Source organism: Camarhynchus parvulus, chromosome 7 (genome assembly GCF_901933205.1).
Source record: "Camarhynchus parvulus chromosome 7, STF_HiC, whole genome shotgun sequence".
Taxonomy (NCBI): domain Eukaryota; kingdom Metazoa; phylum Chordata; class Aves; order Passeriformes; family Thraupidae; genus Camarhynchus; species Camarhynchus parvulus.
The window spans coordinates 35,757,620-35,774,887 of record NC_044577.1 but is presented as its reverse complement, the minus strand read 5'-3'; the positions used below and the strand labels follow the sequence as shown (position 1 = coordinate 35,774,887).

At 38.7% G+C, this 17,268-nt stretch overlaps 1 protein-coding gene across 1 annotated transcript in view; it reads right to left on the bottom strand.

Moving 5' to 3' along the window:
* Nucleotides 1-17,268, bottom strand: part of MBD5 (methyl-CpG binding domain protein 5) — a 121,775-nt gene that overhangs the window by 48,670 nt on the left and 55,837 nt on the right. The window contains 1 exon segment of the mRNA XM_030951798.1: nt 4,041-4,177. The gene's annotated coding sequence lies outside the window, so the exon portion shown is untranslated.

Genomic DNA, 17,268 nt, shown 5'->3' with positions numbered 1-17,268 from the left:
ACAGAATTTGGTGGGATTTTTTTTTTTTTTATTCCATGCACATCCCTAACAATAAACTTCTCAAAAACTTGCATGAATCTGCTGATGAGCTATAAATGATGAGCTACAAATGATGGGCTATAAATGAGTCTTGGCTCAGGTACAGGACATTGGTGAATCCCCAGCTGAACCAGAAGCTGTTGGATCACAGAATCCCAGAAGGGTTTGGGAATCTGTTCTAGAGACCCAAGCAAAGTTCTGCAACATTTTTGTTAAGTCTGGAACTAAGTTACTGAACTTTAAACTTTAGGGCCTTTACTAGCTAACACAGTTTCTTAAGGCACTTAAAATGTATTTCTACTTATTTAAAACTACAACTTGCATTTAAAACTTAAACCTACACTTCTACTCATATCTATGTGGCTTAATATAATCCTAATTTCTCTAAAGGCTTTAATTCAACTCTTGCATTCACCTCTCTCTCTGTGGAACTCAGAGAGGCTCACATTCCAACAGTTTGGGATGGAAGGGACCTTAAAGATCAGCTGATCCCAGCTCCTGCCATGGGCAGAGCCACCTTCCCCTAGTCCAGGTTGCTCCAAACGCCATCCAGCCTGGCCTTGGCTTGTTATTCTCTATAGGAATATAGGGAATGGCTCATTATTCCCAGTAGGAATATAGGGAATGGCTCATTATTCCCTAGCACCTGCCTGCTCCTGAGCCCTTTCCATCCTCCCTGTGCTGCTCCAGAGGCCTGGTGCCTCCAGCACTGATTCCCTGCTGGAATCCCTCTGACCCCCAGAGGAGCCTGCCCAGCACTGGAGGCAATAATCTGGATTTTTCCAGAGGTGGAACGGATTGGAGCTCATCAGGTTAAAGGCACATCCCAAAGAGTTAATGGGGACTTTAAACCCTCAGATCCCAGAGCCTGAGGACTTGGCACAGGCACAGCTGGGCATCAAATTCACAAGAATTGGGCATTGCACATTTTTCCCCAAATAAATCTTCATTAAAAGCAAGTGCAACATCAACGGTTTCTGAATCCTTCAGCAAATGGAAAGAATTAGTTCTGATTTCCAAATCACCTCTTTGAAATCTCTCTGAAAGCCATTTATCACCACAGTGAAGGTCTGGGTTGTTGTTAAAACCTTCTCCTGTCACAGAAAACCACGACAGAAAATGGGAATGAAAAATTTCAGATGAGCCAAACAAACAGGGTGCAACACCACCCTGTGACAACAAAAGTCTCCAAGTGCACTGGCTGTGAAACCAAATACAGCACTTCCCATGATTACTGAAATATCTTAATGAAGTTGAGAAGCAAACCCTGCAGTTTGGCTTCACTGATTTCATCACTATCCCCAATTTAACTGAGTTCTCAATTGATCTTCCCAATTTCAGTGCAAAATTAGGGCCCAGCATTTTGTAAAAATGGGCATTAATGACTCTTGGTTGTCTCAAACTGGTTGTCTCTGCATTTGCCAGCCTGGCAGAGCCTTTCAGGAATGGGTTTTTTCATACGCAAACTACTTAAAATAAAAATGATTAATTCTGTAAAGTCCTTCCCCAACCAATATGACTTTATAAATTACATCCTATAAATTATGAAGATATATTTAGATTTTCTTAAGCACTGGGGCACTAGAAAATATCAATGTTTAGGCTCTGTAGAGGGTTTACCTGTTTTTAATACCCTGCATTAACAAGGAACATTCAGTCCATAGATATTATTGAATATACAGATATTACTGAATGGAAGGATTTCAAAACACAACCATTTCATGCAGGTTATTCATATAATTATAATTTATCTTCACAGTAACAAAAACAGATAGAAAGATGGTATAACCTACCATTAAAGAATTTGCATAAAAATGTATTTTAGACCATAATTCCACTACGGATGTAACATTCTTCATACAAAATTATACATTAATGTTTAAACACATTGAAAGGTATTGATCAGAGACGTTTTTATGAAGAATTCCCCATGAGCACAGAATGCTAATCACAGCAACCACTGTAAAACTCTTAATTTACTGGAAACAATTCCAAGAGATGGATGAAAGAGCCCAAGAATAAAACCTGAAGTCATAGCAGGGCTTAAAAAATCTGGGTCACATGGCCAGTGCTAAGGACTGGAAGAGCAGCAGGGAAAGGAGCCTCGAGAAATCCACAGCAAGGCATCACGAGAATTCACTGAAATGAATAATCTGATTCTGAATTTATCAAAATTAAATAGCAACAATAAATTCATGATAAAATTATCTGTACTGAGTATATGGAAATGGACTTACACAGTGACTACAGATTTTGGGATTTTTTGGTTGAACGTCCCAAAAAGTTGCAGGAATCCAGGGGTGACTTTATTTCTGGGGGAGACACATCTGTTTTTTGAGAGCCTTTTGCTGTCTCCTTCCTTTGTGAGCTCCCTATTTACATAACAAATCTGTGCTAACAGATTAAAAAAATCCTGTCCCCATCTAATCTCTCCAGATACAAACAATATTCTTACAACTACAGTGTTTGGAGGATCTAAAATTAAAGATACTTTTTATGAGTAAACATAAAAAATACCAAAATCTGTTATTGTTGTAAGAGCAACAAACTGAACTTTTTAATTGTGTGCTGTCACAAATGAGTAAAAAAGAGGGTGGCAGTCAGCCAGTTCTCTTTTTACTTTAGCTGGGTTTTAAATGCATTTCTTCTAAATCAAACAACTTGATTATTGGCTGTTTCTTATGTTATTTTTCTCATTTACTCTGTGGCATAACTGAAAACCTCTCCTCCCAACCAGTTAATTCCAAATTAGAGCCATGAGCTCCATGCTGGAAAATAACAGCAGCAGCTTTTGTTTGGGAGCATCCAGTTCTGCCTGACTTTTCTTTACAGTGTTTGTTATTTTGTTAAGGGAAAAAGTCACACAAAATTATAATTATTAATTGCATTGTCTTTCATTTCAGAGAAATCAGAGAACCCCAGAACAGTTTAGGTGGGAATGTGTGGGAATCAGAAAAAACAGAAACTTCCAGAGACACTGAAGAGTTTGATCTACAACCTTAGATTGATGTGAAAATACAATACATAGACATTAAGCAGAAAAATAATAAAACTGATGTTTCTATAGTTGTAAGAAAAAATATACCTTAAGTGAGAAACTACTGATAAGATGGTGAAGGGTTTGTAATGTAGAGGTGTGGCTGTATAGACAATTAGAGTAATTGCAATTGCAATTAAGTAAGCTAAGAGTTTAGGAGTTGTAAAAGAAGTATAGATATATGTATATATATATATACACATATTCACAGTTGTAATAGAAGATATGTGTGTATATATATATATGTACAAAAGTAACAAAAACACATTATATGGAGTATATATGGAACCCATTTTATTCCATTATATGGAATAAATATATATTCCATTATATTATATTATATTATATTATATTATATTATATTATATTATATTATATTATATTATATTATATTATATTATATTATATTATATTAAAAAAACAACAAAACAAACATACATTATATTACATTAAAAACATTACATTACATTACATTACATTACATTACATTACATTACATTACATTACATTACATTACATTATATTATATTATATTATATTATATTATATTATATTATATTATATTATATTATATTATATTATATTATATTATATTATATTATATTATATTCCATTGTATAGAATAAATATCTATTCCATTATATGGAATAAAAATATCCACAATGCAGTAAAAAAAAGTAAAAGTAATAAGTTAAAAAACCAAAATACACCTTGTAACAACTGTTCATGGAACTAGAAAGTTATATATCACCTTGTAACAAAAAAACTTGTAACTACTTTAAACTATAACCAACTGCTCTGAAATCCCACACCCTCTAAGAATACAACAGGAAGGGACATAAATCCCATCGCACACCTCCCACTGTCCCAGGGTGCTCCAAGCCCTGTCCTGCCCAGCCTTGGTCACTCCAGGGAATGGGAATCCCCAAATTCAGAAAGAGAGGCAGAGAGAGAACTGACCCACCTGAAATCAGGAAGACTGGTGGGTGTAATCCTTTAGGATTTGGTGCTTCTGGGAACTTTAGGGAAGAATTAGAGAAGTGCTGTTTCTTCAAGTCTTGGTGGTTTTTGCCCGTTTTGTTGTGATAAAGCCTCTTCTTCCTGCAATAAAATACATGTTGTGCTTAAGGGGGATTTGCAGAAAGGGAAATTGTTCCTAAATTCCATCTGGAAGGATCTCTGACTTCACTGCCCATGCACACAGAACCAGGAGAGCTCCCCACAGTCCAGGTCTGCTTTACACTTGTAGAGAATTTAAAAGCAGAGCCCACACAGCTGGAGAATGAAGAAAAGGACTTTAAAGAGAGATATTCTTGAGAAGATCCACCACAAAATTTCAGAGAACTAAAATAGCAAAAAGACGCCCAGTTTTGTTTATTTATACACACATCTCTTTTTATATACATTCACACACATGGACACTTCTATAAATTAATATAACAACCCCCAAAGCAGTTTAGAACCATTGAAAGTAGGTTACAGACTTGTAGACTTTTTTTTTTTCCTAAATGCCTTGTAGATTTTCCCCCTAAACCAAGCAGAATTCTGTGACTTGAGCAAGTGATGGCAAATCATGACCTCGGTCTACGCACGGCCTTATATTTAATTTTATTCCTATAAGCAGCATAAAAAGTGGATGAAAATACACGTTATATACATGATTATGCTTGGAGTAAGCACAAGGCTCACAGGATTTTCAGGTTTTCCTAATTCAGACTCAAGCCAGGTCTGGCCTAAATCAGGGCTCTGCTGTGTGCTCAGCACAAAGCCCGAAAACTTGGATTTTTTCTCCATATCCCTGGAGTCTGAGGGAGTTCCTAAGGAGGGAATTCCTGAGGTGCAGTCCCTCACTCTGTCAGAGGGCACAACTCACGCCTGTGCTCCTGCTCCCTGAGTCCCTCCTGGATCAGCCCAGGATTTGTGTATTTCTCTGGATTAGTCTTAACCCAGATCCTGCCCTAATCCCCGTGGCTGCAGGAATGCTTGGGCTGGAGCAGCAAGGGGTGGCACACGGACAGCAAGGAGAAACTCCACGTGGAAAGAGCAGCAGGCACTTGGAGAAATCCAGGATGTTTGCTCTTTTTATTTCTGAAAATCTCTTCTGTGTTCATGGGAACATCTCAGTGTATTTGTGGTTTAAGTAAAAATAATGTTTATTTATTTACAGCTTCCTAATTCTAAATTTTAACTGTTACAATGCCAAAGAGCAAGGGAAATGTCTAAAAAAATCTGAATACCTGACTATAGTTGGCCACAATAATCCTGCTTCCATACTGATTAGAATTCCCATCTATTATCTGAGTATTTGCTTGACATGGTATGTGGAGAAAATGAAGTTAAAGCAGAACAGATGGCAGAAGGAAAAGGAGAAGCAGCTATCCCACCTTCCAAGGCTACCTTTGCAGGAACATATGGCCTTTCCTGGGCTGGTGTATGACAACAAGAACTTCAAAAAGCGAACTGTAACTGCCTAACAACACCATGGACCACGTGAACAACATGAGAGCTCAAAGAAACACCCAAAACCAGGCAGGTCTTGCTGAGAAGTTAATTCAGCAATCAGCTGGAAGGCCAACAAACTATCACATTTCTTTGACTTCAGTGATCCATTGTTATAAATATAACACACTGCTGTATTTCCTTGATGTATGTGATACATACATAAGGCTAAGGTACTGACATGTTTACTTTCCAAATGTGATATATAGATATAAAGAACATTTTTCAGAGGTTTGGCAATGCTGTCATTTGAGTGGTTGTTGCTTTGAGCACACAAGGTGTAAGAAGGGATATTATCTATTTTTTTGTGTCTTCAGTTACAGGAAAAAAAAAATAAAAAAAGGAGTTTTAATTTGCAAGAGGAAAAAATCAGACATCAGTTGAGTCAATATTTCAATCCTATAAATCATGAGTAGCTGATACCTCTCCCTGCAGTTTGGACATTCTCCACATCTTGCTGAAGTTCATACTCAAGATTTAGACCTGAAAAGGCTGGAGAATAAAGGTCTCTCCAACAATCACACGTCCCAATTTGTTTTGGCTTTCTCAAAACATCTTAGAATTAAATCTGATGAATAATTTACAAATTATTTTCATTCATCTGTAACACAGCACTTTGAAAACTTGATTTGTTTCCCTCAGCCCCTTTGCATACCTGGTGTACAAGCACTGCTGTTTTCTGGCTCACAATGGAAATGTAATCAACTTTTCTCCTTCACTGATCTTTAATTTAATATAGAGATAACCAAGAAACTGATGAGACCTGAGAAGATAAACAAAGAATTTGAGGTCTGTATAATGCCAATTTGTCTTTCCTCCTATTTCTCCTATGTTGCTAAAAGTACAACAGAATGAATTGGTAAAAAAATCAGTTGTTACTACTCCGTAGTTACAAATAATTGATTTTTTTAACCCCAGAATCCCAGAATGTTTGGGTTGGAAAGGACCTGAAATCCCATCTGGTCCTATCCCCTTCCCCAGGGCCACTTCCATGGCCCAGGGTGCTCAGGCTCTCTATTCAAGTGTTTCTACTTCAGCCTTATCACAGGAAATACAAATATTCCCCAAAAAGTGAAGATATTTGGTAAAAAACCTAAACAAGAGAAACAATTGTCCCATTTGTCTCCCAGCCCAGTGTCCACTCTTTCCTCCTGCTGCCCCTGTCACACACTGCTGGTGACACCTTGGGAGGCTGCCCTGGAGCAGAGGCTGGGCAGAGTCACAGAACAAAGCAGGGATTCATTCCAAGGATCTCCTCCATGGATGCACCTTGGGCAGCACCAGAGCCCAGCCAGGGCTGCACCCAAGATGAACCAAAATGGCCCCAAAATGCACGAGCGCTCCCGGGGTCTCTCCCTGGGATCAGTTCTGCTCCATTTGCACCTTGCACTTCATTGTCCCATTCCAGCTTTAGCCCAGGCAGTCCCACCCTGCTTGTTTTTCTCTCTCCAGCCCACGGGGTTTGTGCTCCTGGGCTGAGATTTGGATCATTTGTCCTTGGTGCCCAGCTGGAGCAGGAATTGTTTTGTCTCCCTGCTCTGTGCACAGAGCTCAGCATCCCTTAAACATTATCCCTTTTACACTAAAGCAGCACAGAGCCTGAAACATAGAATAGCCAAACCTGAGGCATCACTGAAACACTTCCTCCATGGGAAAAGTTAACTCAATCCACCAGAATATCTTCATTTCTACCTCCTAACTCAGATTATTTTATATAAATATATTTGTGTTGACCCCAAGATCAGAACTTTTCCCATTTCTGCACAAGGTACACAACTCCACCAATGTGACCGTGTTCACAGAGGTCCCAGGGTGAGGGAAGGGATGAGGATCTGACTCCATGTTTCAGAAGGCTGATTGATTATTTCATGATATATATTATATTAAAACTATACTAAAAGAACAGAAGGAAGGATTTCATCAGAAGGCTTGAAAGGAAAGGAATAGAATGATAATAAAATCTTGGGATTGACCAGACAGTCTGAGCCAGCTGGACTGTGATTGGCCATTAATTAGAAACAACCACACGAGACCAATCACAGATCCACCTGTTGCATTCCACAGCAGCAGATAACCATTGTTTACATTTAATTTCTGAGGCCTCTCAGCTTCTCAGGAGAAAAGATCCTAATGAAAGGACTTTTCATAAAAGATGTCTGTGACACACCAAGACCTGAATGAACACGCCCACAGCATGAGGAGAAGAAAAGGACACCTGGACTTCCAGAGGAATCTCTTCTCCCAACTCCAAACTCATCAGGAGAGAAGACATTTCATGCAGCAAGCACACCAACAGTTTATATTTTTGCCTCATGACACTGTATCATCACATAATAAAGTGTCTTTTTTAGACATGACATTGTGCCATTGTTTAAAATTGAATCCTCCCCAAAAAAATAACATAAACTTCTCTAAACTCTGTTATTTTTTACTTCAAAATGCTTGGCACAAATCTCCATAACTGGCAAATCTTGATTATTTTAAACCCTCTTGCAGGGCAGATATTGCCATGGAAGCAGAGAGGAGACTCTGCTCTGGATTCAGGCTTCAACTCAAATTATCCTGAGGCTGGAAAGGCTGAGAAAATTCCCCATGAATTTCCACAGAGAAAGAATTCCATCCATCCCAGTTCCATCCCTGCCTGCTCTATCATTGTCACTCCACTCCCTCCAAGCAGTTCTTCCAAAGTGATGCTGCTAATTAGCACAACTAATTGCCCAATGCATTGATAAAAGTTATCAGGAAATTATCTGAATAATCCCCAGGCCCAGGGCTCCTCCAGCAGAATTCAGTTTCTGGAATTCTGATTCTATTCTCGCTCAGGTTAATGGATGGTTCCCCAGTGAGTTTAATATAATTCACACTGGATCACTCCTGAGTCTATATTTATATAAAAATGCCCTACTATTTCAATCTGTTTGATCATTTTAAAAATATCTCTCTTATTTATTCAGAAATAGAGCTCAAAATTTGATCAAAATTTAGCTCAGGATTGAATGAGTTTTCAGAAAGCTTTGAGAGATTTTATAAAGTCTGGTTTTAAGGAATGGAACTAAATAAACAAATATTCCTATGATTTTTAGAACTATGTATCACAACAGCACCAAGGCCAAAGAGAAATATTAAATATTATTAATGACAAATGTACCAAATGCCACTGGGGAAAAGCACAGTAAAAATAAGGATTTAAAGTGTCAAAGTGTTTGACAGCAAATCAACAGAAGGAATAACTAAATTCCAGATTTTTAAAGTTAAATTGAAGGATTTTCACATCAGCAGAGCACACAGAGGAAAAGGATTTGAGAACAAGACGTTCAGTAGCAGTCAACAGACAACCTAAACTTAAATTTGCTTTTTTATTTCATGATTTTATATTAAGTTTTCTCTATGACCAAAAAAATTCCCCTTTCAAGCTAAAGGAACTCCTAATATACAAGGAACTCCTAATATACAAGAAGTTGAACAATTTTAAATGTCTCGCTTAAGTTAGCTTAAGAATTAAAAAATATTAATTTAATAATTAAAATAATTAAAATATTAGATTAGTAATTATAATAACAATAATTTATTAATTAAAATATAAGTGCAATAACATTGCAGCCTTACCATTTTGTATGGCTCTAAGAACAGTGAACTGCAAAATGTCAATTTAATGACTGAATTTTTCCTCCTTCACAGAAACCACAATTAAAGCGTCCCAGTTCCTTCATTCTCAGCCTGTTTTTTGCACTCTCTGGCTTCAGGTGTAATAAAAAAATGAAGTTTCTGACCCCTGAAGCTTTTGTTTCCTCTCCTGTACCTGCAAACTTCCCTAATTCAAAGGTCTGGCAGGAAGGGGTTAATGGGAGCTTCCAGATGAGAGACTCCGTCTCCCAAGGAGAGGCTGAGACAGGGAGAAAAACTTGAAATTCCTCCAGAACTGATGTTTAGTTTTCTTTTTTCTTTTTGTTGGGGTTGGGATTAAATATGTGAGATGGTATTTTTTGTTTGGATTTAGATGTTTATTAGTTTTTATTTATATTAGAGTTTTATAAACTGTGAGTTCTATAGTATTTTCTGTTAACAAACTAAAAATTGAGTTGTATTTTTTTAAAAGGTTTTTTAAGGATAAAATGTTCAATTAATAAATTATACTTAAATAATTTTTATTTTTAACTTAATTATTTGTGGTTAGTAATGTGGACTTTTTTATTTAATTATATAATACTACTTAAAGCGATGAAGAAGAAGGTGAAGAAGGTAGACCTTTGTTTTAGAACTTTTATTTTGTTTTATATATATATATATTCCTATATTTTGAAACTTTAAATATAAAGTTTTCTACTATGTGATATTACATATTTCTATTTAAACAACATATTTGTAATTTTAGTGTTACTATTTAATTTTGGAAGTTTTTTCTATGGCTTTAGGTTAATTGTAGTGTTTTCTTGGGGTTAGTGTCTGTTAACACAGAAAGTCTAAAATTCTCAGTGACCAGGGTTCCAACACAGAATGACATCAGGCTGGAACTGATGGGCAGTGAGATCCTGTAGCAAAACCAATGTGGGAGATGAGAAGATTCCTCCTCCATCCAAGAGCACCGACGGGGAGCTGAGGGTGAATCCTTCAGCTTCCTGCTGATGTCTTGTTCAGGCTGCCCTGGAGCAGAGGCTGGACAGAGTCACAGAACAAAGCAGGGATTTATCCCAAGGATCTCCTCCATGGATCCACCTTGGGCAGCACCAGAGCCCAGCCAGGGCTGCACCCAAGATGAACCAAAATGGCCCCAAAATGCACGAGCGCTCCCGGGGTCTCTCCCTGGGATCAGTTCTGCTCCATTTGCACCTTGCACTTCATTGTCCCATTCCAGCTTAGCCCAGGCAGTCCCACCCTGCTTGTTTTTCTCTCTCCAGCCCATGGGGTTTGTGCTCTTGGGCTGAGATTTGGGTCATTTGTCCTTGGTGCCCAGCTGGAGCAGGAATTGTTTTGTCTCCCTGCTCTGTGCACAGAGCTCAGCATCCCTTAAACATGATCCCTTTTACACTAAAGCAGCACAGAACCTGAAAAATAGAAAAGCTAAACTTGAGGCATCACTGCAAAGCTGAGTTCAGCCTGGCAGCTCTGAGAGAACTCTCCCCAAATTCTGGGCAGCAGCCTTGGTGTGGTGTGTAACAAGCTGGACATGCCAGGTTCAGGTCGTTGGATGTGATCTGCCAGGACCTTGAGGGGCAGGAACACTGGGAATGTCACCCAAGTATTGGGATCTGTATTGGGATGTGTCTTCCACACCAGAAAACAGAAATACAACATCTGGACATGGCTTCACCCAGAAACTTCCTCCTTACCTTACAACCCCTGTGAGCTGCTGCTCCTCCAATCAGCCTCTCCTGTATTTCAGTATTATTGGGCTCTGTTTTTTGAGCAGATCTAAACCAAGCTAAATTCAAAGGATCTGAATGGTCCCATCACTTTCAAAAAGTTCAAGGCTGAAAGTGATTCCATCCACAAAGAACCTGGTGGGATTTTAAAAGCACCTTTCAAGGGATGGCAGCGCTGTGCCAGGGGAGAAAACTTCAATCTGCTTTGTTGGAACGTGTGAATGTGCAAAAGTGGCAACCAAACCCAAACAAAACTGGGACCTAAAATAACCTCAAACTGGAATTCTACTTTTTCCCCTTCTTTGGATGAATGTGATCAGCAAGTGTGAGGAGCAGGACCTTCATTTGAGCAACCAAAGTCTGAGGGAATGCCAGAAAAACGTGGCTTTGAGCATAAAGACCAAATGAAGCCATTCTGTAAATGGCACCAGAGCACAGAAAATGCCTATTTTAGCTCCTGCTCAGTTGCAGAGAACAGATGGAAACATTTCGTTTGGACAACAAGAATTATTCCTTGAAAATTCAGTATTTCTCCCTAATATCAAGATAGCCTGAAAACCAGTATGAGCATCTTTAATTTTCCATGAAGTGAGATCTGTGAACCTGTTGGGGCTCTTTTAACATCATTAGTGATCAGATTTTACATCAGTTGGGTTTCCTGCTCCATGGCACCATCCAAAGCTTTTAGCGGCCCCATAATATAATATAATATAATATAATATATAATATACAATATACAATATACAATATATAATATATAATGTATGATATGTGATATATAATATATAACATATAACATATAATATATAATATATAACATATAATATATAACATTTAATATATAGCATTTAATATATAGTATATAGTATATAGTATATAGTATATAATATATAATATATAATATATATTATATATTATACAAGAGAGATTATATTATAGATAAATAATTATAATGACGATGGTGATGATTGAATTATTATTATTATTATTATTACTATTATTACTATTATTATTATTATTATTATTATTATTATTATTATTATTATTATTATTATTATTATTATTATTATTTTTCTTGATATTTTCCATTAGCACCTTCAAATAACAGTGCCCAGGTCCTTGCAGGTAACAGTTAACTGGTACTAGTGGAAGGACTGAATTAGTAAATCTCAAGTAAGGTTACAAAGAGTCAACACAAGGCAGATACAGGCTCCTGAATGGTTTATTTTCTGAACTATAAACATGTCCTCTGCTAAACCACCAGAATTAAGAATCTGCTCGTGCAGGCAGATGCTCATTTTGCATACTAGGGCTTCACTACATAGCCAAATTCTTACTCAAGGTAAGAATTTACCCTAAAACACACATGAAAATGTCTTGGATGGACTCACCAAATAATTTGGATTTTAGTGCTGAAGGTCAGCCCAACTGAGCACATGATGGTGAACACAGGAGGGTAAAATGTTTGTTCCTCAGCACCTCCAAGTATTTTAGGCAGCAGATAAAAACAAGCAAGGTTTTTAAACCAAGGTTTTTCCCTAACAGACTTTTGGTTTGTTTGTCCAAAGAAACATTAAATACAGAAAAAATGAATTCACCTGCAATAACGCTGTCCTCTCACATTCTCCAAATTATCATCAAGGGCTATTATTGTACCTATTCACCAAAATATTTTATATCAGTGGTGTTCCCCACTCGATGGAACCATGTCACTTTGTGGCACAATTAATGTGACAGCACAAACATCCCTTCTGCTTTATTAATTGAATTAATTGTCTTGCTCCAAACCCCAAACCCACAACAAGCTTTAAATTTGTTGCAACCACACCATGAATGGCAGCCTGGGCTTTGCAAAAAAAGTCTCAAAGCTTGGCACAGGGTGCCAGAGCAGCTGTGGCTGCCCTGTGCTGGAACCCTGGTTCCTGCTGGGAATTTCAGATTTCTGTGCTGGGAATTTCAGCCTTTCTGTGCTGGGAATTTCAGATTTTCTGTGCTGGGAATTTCAGCCTTTCTGTGCTGGCAAGCACTGACCCCCAGGAGAACACTGCACTGACCTGAGGCCCTGGAGAAGCTTCCAGAATGGAATGGTAGAACTGGGATTGTGGGTGTGGAGTTTGGATAGAAGTGTGTGACATCACAGGGTGGGAAACTCAGAGTTTAAGGGTTTAGAATAAATTAATATAGAGAGCAAGATGGAGGTTTTGGGGTGGAGGCTGGTCCTTCTTTACCTTCTTCTTTCTAGATTTAGGTGGTTTTGTGTAATTAGATAAAAATATCCACATTACAAGACATGAGTAGTTAGTTATTGAGTTAAAAGTAAAAATAATTGAGGTGTCATTTCTTAACTAAACAGTTTATCCTTAAAAGTCTTTCTAGAGAGAGATACAGTTCCATTTCTACCTTGTTAGAGTGAAGTGCTGTAGAACTCACACTCTGTGAGACAATAATATAAATAAGAACTAATAAACATCTGAGTCCAAACACAAAATATCGTCTCACCATTTAATCCCAACCTTAACAAAAAAGAAATAAGAGAATCAACATTAGTGGTGTGAGGGTGCCCTGGATCCCTGCAAGTGCCCAAGGCCAGGCTGGAAGGGGCTTGGAGCAGCCTGGGATAGTGAAAGGTGTCCCTGCCAGAACTGGGATGAACTTTGAGGTCCTCCCAACCCAAACCATCCTGTGATTCCACAAATTTCTGTACAATCCTGTACAATTTCTGCACCTCTGGATGAATTCTGCCAGTAAATTTGACAAAAATCCATTTTTGCAGCTCATTTTCCAGCTGCTCTTTCTGAATACAGAAGACATAAAGCCAATACAGAGGAACAGAATCTTGTTTTAACATTAGCTTTCAAATTTTTATGAGATCAGCAAATCAGGAGATGATTTGGGAAGGGCCATGGATGTAACCAGGGGTGTGGAGTCATCCTAAGAACACATCCAACACACCTGCAAAGATTTTCCCTGCCCACAATGATTGCACGCACAGGCAGGGACTTGAGAGAAGATTTTGGAGAAGCTGAGCCAAACTGGAAAGCCTCTTCACACAGAATTGAAAATTGTTTTTAAATTTTCCCACTCTTCAAGAGTAACACTCTAAAAAACTTAATCCATGAAGCTTTTTGGAACTACAGCAAGATAATTTAACACGTTGTGCCGCTCTGAAGCTGAGGTCACACATTCTGCCATCATGTTGTGCATGAATTTTGATTTCCCTCAGCAGTATGGTACTTGTCATTCATGGAATCATCTCAGGTTAAGGCAAATGGTGCAATGTTGCATCAGGTTGTATTTTAATAACTGGAATGGAGGATTTCAGGTATTTTGTACTGCTGCAAAGGCAACATGTGTACATTTACATGCAGTGACTGTTGTATCCAAGGAAAAGCCACTCAGTGATTTACAGCCACAGCACTCAAGCACAATTATCAGCTTTGAAACCCATCAATTTGATTTTTTTCCCCCCTTTCTTTCTTGCTTTTAGCTGGCACTAGCACAAGGAGTTCTGGCATAGACTGTTTTCAGTTTGTACACATTTCAAACCAGCGCTGATTTCCTGGGACAGAGGATTCAGAATTGCCACGTTCCCTTTAACTGAGCAGGATTTGCAATAGTAAAAGATTTCTTGTATTTTTAACTGTTGGGCTTCCAGCACTCAAAGCAAGGCTCATTTTCTCTTCCCATTAAAAAGTGACTTTTTCTTCCTCAAACCACTGGAAAATTGAACAGAGCCAATGTGTCTTCTTTTCTCTTTTTAAATTTAATAAAGTGCAAGGGATAGAACTTAACTCTTGGTTTAGTTTTTGTTTTTTGAAGGGACAAAAAGGAACAAGCACCCCATTTATTTTTGGTAGCTTTTGGCGTTAATATCAACACAATTTAACATATTCTTCTATTTATTAGGCAAAAAGTAATACTGCTGCTTGGGTGCATTCCAAGAGATGCCAGAGAACTTTCTGGAACATGAATTGTGAAGTTATCAGCTACTAAACTGCTTTGTGGAAGTGTTCTCTGGCACACTGCAAATCCTGGTGTTTTTAACCACCTAGTGAGTGATTCCTTCAGGGATGACTCCTGGAAAATCACCTGTTGGGAGCCTTGGCACCTTCCCTGGGAGGGTGAGAGGGGCTGGGCTGAGATTCCCAGAGCAGCTGGGGCTGCCCCTGGATCCCTGGCAGTGCCGAAGGCCAGGCTGGAGCACCTGGGACAGTGGGAGGTGTCCCTGCCCATGGATTGGGATGATTTCATGTCCTTTCCAACCCCACCCATTCCATGATCCCATGACAATGTGGGATGTGAAGCTTTGGGATTCCCTGCCCACCCCCTGCCAGTGGCCATGGTGAAAGCTCACGTTGGTGTCCTGCTCCCAAATACCCACACAGAACTTCCCACTGAAGGGAAACCTCCTGGGGAGCCACCAGGCAGAGCTCAGGGTGACCCCAAAGGAGTTCAGGGACATGAGGAAAGCTCTGCTCCCACCTCCCAAATCCCTCCAAGTGTTTCTGGACTGGTTCTGGTGAAACAACAGCAGCTGAGGAGACAGTTTGGTTCCTGCAAAGCCAAAGGCCTTCAGTCCTGTACCCCTGTCAGAATCCATCCAGAGGTACCGTATGTGACACCCACTGAAAGCTGTTTAAAAATTAAATCACTCTAATTAGGCAGCCAGCAGGCCCTCCCACTCTCTATTAGGCGCTTTAAAAATGTCAAAAGGAAAAAACATCCAGGTCCTGGAGACCACCAACCTCTGCATCTGAAACCACAGCAGACCATGCCTTTGAGCGAAAAGGAGATAAAATCCAAGTTTTTCTAATGTTCAAAGGGTGCCTTGAAGGTGTCAGAGGTTTTCAGCATTTTCTTTAGAAGCACAGATCAGGTTGTGGGTTTATTGTATTATTTACTTTCTAGTCTTGAAAGCATCAACTCAGCATTCTGAGCTGTCAGAAATATTCTGTTTTCTTCTACTGTCAGGCCTTGAGCTGCTGTGGACAAGGACAAACTCCAGATTCCATTTGGAGAAATCCAGAAGTGCCCCAGGTTGTCCCACCACTCACTTTTGTTGGCCAAACCCTGAATTTAGTAATTTATTAAACTTAAATCAAGTTGCAGATGTTACAGCAAGACCCACTGATAGAAGAATTCATGCTTATTTTCTCTAGACCTTCACAAGAAAACCTCATCAAAACACCTTCAATATTTCTCAAAAATCTTATTTTTTACCTTTTATTGGAGCTATAGAATCATGGAAATGAACAACAGCGATGGCTTCTGCATTGACAGTGTTTCTAGATGAGCTCAAAGGCAGGCAAGAAGAAATTTAACTGGTTTGGAATCTGTGTCCTAGAGCTCATCTTGCAAAACCTGAGTTACCTAAAAATCTGAAAAGCAGAAGGGTCAGGTATTGGAATGAGAGGCCCTTCCAGAATGCAGGAATGGAACACTGAAATTCAGGGATGGAACACTGAAATTCAGGGATGGAGCAATGAAATTCAGGGGTAGAATGCTGAAATTCAGGGATAGAATGCTGAAATTCAGGAATGCAACACTGAAATTCAGGGATGGAGCAATGAAATTCAGGACTGGAAGAGTGAAATTCAGGAATGGAACAGTGAAATTCAGAGATAGAACACTGAAATTCAGGGATGGAGCACTGAAATTCAGGAATGGAACACTGATTAGGAATGGCAGGTTCAGGATGAACACTGAAATTCAGGAATGGAACACTGAAATTCAGGAATGGAACAGTGAAATTCAGAGATAGAACACTGAAATTCAGGGATGGAACACTGAAATTCAAGAATAGAACACTGAAATTCAGGGATGGAGCACTGAAATTCAGGGATGGAACACTGAAATTCAGGACTGGAACACTGAAATTCAGTCATTACAGAGCTGTGTTTGTGATTCTGTGATTAGGGCATGTAACTGGAATGCTTTTTCAGCTCTGCCATCAAGAATCAGGACTCCAGGATTCAGCAATTCCAGCTGGACAATCCTCAATCTGTCTGCTTTAAAATCACTTTTTTTCCATCACTAAATCACATTTAGTTCACTGCTAGAAGACACAGTTCAAACCTAGATTAACATTTTATAAATTCCTTTTTCCACCTAAACAAATAATTTGCCATTGTGCCAGTCCAGCAGATCTTTTGTATGTTGTGGTTTGGGGTTTTTTTTTCTTCCCTTTTGAAAATTGCTTTTAAAACTTCCCACTCCTGAAGAGTAACACTCAAAAAACTTAATCCATGAAGCTTTTTGGAACAACAGCAAGAATATTTCCCATTATTGTAGATATTCCATGAACTTGGATCTAAGCTAGAATTTACTGCAAGG